The sequence below is a fragment of the Halichoerus grypus genome, chromosome 7 (assembly GCF_964656455.1).
Source record: "Halichoerus grypus chromosome 7, mHalGry1.hap1.1, whole genome shotgun sequence".
Taxonomy (NCBI): domain Eukaryota; kingdom Metazoa; phylum Chordata; class Mammalia; order Carnivora; family Phocidae; genus Halichoerus; species Halichoerus grypus.
The window spans coordinates 52691025-52694341 of record NC_135718.1 but is presented as its reverse complement, the minus strand read 5'-3'; the positions used below and the strand labels follow the sequence as shown (position 1 = coordinate 52694341).

At 40.6% G+C, this 3317-nt stretch overlaps 1 long non-coding RNA gene across 1 annotated transcript in view; it reads left to right on the top strand.

Annotated features, from left to right (window-relative positions):
- LOC144382565 (uncharacterized) overlaps positions 1-3317 on the top strand; it is an 85636-nt gene that overhangs the window by 164 nt on the left and 82155 nt on the right. The gene's annotated exons all lie outside the window — the stretch shown is intronic.

The window sequence follows — 3317 nt, the reverse complement described above, 5'->3', positions numbered from 1 at the left end:
TTCCCCCAGAGGTGGACTTTAAACATAGCCATGGACGTTGGGATGAGATCAGGGCAATTAGAAAGGGCAAAGGTTAGGCAGTGGGAGGGCCTGTCTGAGGGATGGCCAGTGAGAGCACTTCAAAGTGGATTCCACAGGCCTGGAGGAGGGAGATGTGGGCCCACTTGAAGGAGGCATGAGCAGCAGAGCAATTGGGACTCTGCCCCCAACCAGCTTGTTAACCTATTGATCAGTTATAAGTTTGGTCCCTCAGAGCTAGCCTCTTGACACAAGAGCTTGTCCCCGGGTCTCGGCGCCACCCTGAAGTCAGTCACCTGTGCATGGTCTCCAGGGAGATTAGGCAGGATGTCTTGAGGGTTCAGGAAGCCCCCAGTGACAGTGGGTTAACCGTGTCACCTGTCCCAACGGTCAGGATATTGTCAGAGTGCGCATGAAGTGGGCTTTCAGATTTGGGACCCCAGCTTCTGCCTTGGTCTCTTCTTGGCTCTCAGACTCCGTCCTCCAATCCGGCAGAGCTCGTGAGTGCAACTACCCACAGCGCTGGGACATTTTTGCGTCTTTGCTTCCAGCAGTGTTGTTCCCACTCTGGGTCTGATGCCTACGGATTGCCCAGGGATGGTGCTGAGGGAACTCTGCTCTCCTCAGGTTGTTTTCACTCGGAGCCGCTTAGAAGTTAGGGGAGTTATCAGAAACGGTATTTGAAATTTTAGGCTTTACGACCTTTGACGGGAGTCCAGTATTTTGGCATCACTTTCATACTTTGCTTTTAGTCACATGAAGAAATAAATTCCATCCATGAGATCACTCATCTAGATAAATGATACCTTTATGAACAGAAGGAGTCATTGAGGTTCTCTCTCAAAAGTCTGGACAACTCCATAGGAAATAATGAATTACATTTCTTTATTTTAGATAAGAAATCTATTTATCTAGACACTCAGACTCCATGAAGGGCAATGGTTAAAAAATACTTTGTATGAACAACGAGGCCACCAGTATTTTAAAGCACCTATATTTTCCAAACCACTGTGTGTGGGTCTCACATCAAATCTATGAAGCAGAGTAGACCTCATTCCCATTTGAGAGAGGACACCACTGAGCTACAAAGGCAAAGGGACTCTGTCGGAAATGGACAGGCTGTCACTGGTAAAGGGGGGGGGGGTCAGGGAGGGCCAAGTACATGATTTGTGGGGCCCGGTCCAAATGGAAAGGAGAAGCTCTTTTTCAAAAAGCAGGGAAAACGTGCTGCTAAAGGAACTAAAATATAGGGCTTTTCCTTTAAAAATGTCTTAATACTCGTAAAATATCCTGGATAATAGTGGTAACTGAGTAACAATATAACCTTGCAAATTGCAAAAATATTTTTGGGTGTCATAATTTTATGTAATACAGTATGTGCTCCTGTAATAATATGTGATGTCTTCACTGATCATAAGATTTTTCTGACTTTTCCGCAAATGTATTTAATAACTCATCAAGATTTACACTCTTACTAACTTCATTTTCAAGTCATATAATCGAAAGCAATGTCAGTTGCTCTTGGCAAATGCAAGATTGCAAATAATATCTGATAATTTTTAATTTTGAGAAGGAACTTCATGCTGATGCAACTGTTACTGGAATTAACAGTATTGTTCCCTATTTCTTGATACCATAAATTTTTTATTTTTGTGATAAAATATGCATAATATTTGCCATTTTAACCATTTATGTGGCATTAAGTCCACTAAGTACATTCAGAGTGTTGTTCAACCGTCCTTACTGCCCATCTCCAGAATTTTTTCATCATCCCAAATTGAAACTCCATCCGTATTAAACAGTAATTCCCCATCGCGCTCTTCCCCCAGCATCTGGCAACCACTATTCTACTTTCTGTCGGTAATTTGCCTATTCTAGGCACCACATAAAAGTGGAATCATACATTTGTCCTTTTATATCTGGCTAGTTTCACTTAACATAATGTTTTCAAGGTTCATCCATGTTATGCTTTCAGTACTTCATTATTGTGAATAATACTGTTAGGAATATTGGTGTACAAATACCTGTTCAAGTCCCTGCTTCCAGTTCTTTGGGGAACATACCTAGAACTGGATTTGTTAGATCATGTGGTAATTTTATGTTAAACTTTTCAAGGAACCATCAGACTGTTTTCCATGCTGGCTGCACCATTTACATTCCCCCAGCAGTGCACACAGGTTCCAATTTCTCCACATCCTCACCTACACTGCTTATTTCCCCCCCCCCTTTTTTTGACAGTAGCCATCCTACTGGGTGCAAGATAGTGTCTCATTGTTCTAGATTTATGTTCCCTAATGATTAGTGATGTTGAGCATCTTTTCATGTGTTTATTGGTTATTTGTATGTTATCTTTGGAGAACTGTCTATTCAAGTCCCTCTTTGCCCAGTTCTTTTCCCCGGCTTTACTGAGCTATAATGGACATAAATATTCTGTGAACTTAAGATGTAGATCATGTTGATTTGATATATATCGTGAAATGATTACTGCAACAGCATTAATTAACACCTCCCTCACCTTGCATAATTAAAATTTCTTCTTTGTGGAAGAACAATTTAACATCAATTTTCTTAGCAACTTTCAAATATATAATATTGTTAAACTATAGTCACCCCTCTGTATATTACATCCCCAGAACTTTTTTGTCTGTAACTAGATGTTTGTGCCCTTTTACCAATATCTCCCCAATTTCCCCAACCCCTAACCTCTGGCAACCACTTCTCAACTCTGTTTCTATGAGTTCTGCTTTTTTTAGAATCCACATAAAATAGTGATATCACACAGTATTTATCTTTCTCTGTCTGACTCCTACCACTGAATGTAATGCCCTCAAGTTCCATCCATGTTGTCACAAATAGCAAGATTTCCTTCTTTTTCATGGTTGAGTAATATTCCTCTGTGTGTGTGTGTGTGTGTGTGTGTGTGTGTGTGTGTGTGTGTGTGACATTTTCTTTATCCATTCACTGTAGACAGACACTTAGGTTGTTTCCATACATTTGCTAGTGTGAATAATGCTACAATGAACATGGGAGTATAGATAACTCTTCAAGATTCTGATTACATTTCCTTTGGATATATAACCCAGAAATGGAACTGCTGGATCATATGATCTATTTTTAATTTTTTGAGGAACCTCCATACTGTTTTCTTTTTTCTTTATTTTTAATTTATTTTTGGAGAGTGTGCACATGCATGAACTGGGGGGGGTGGGGGCAGAAGGCTCCACATTCAATCTCATGATCCTGAGATCATGACCTGAGCCAAAATCAAGAGTCTGATGCTTAACTGACTGAGCCACCCA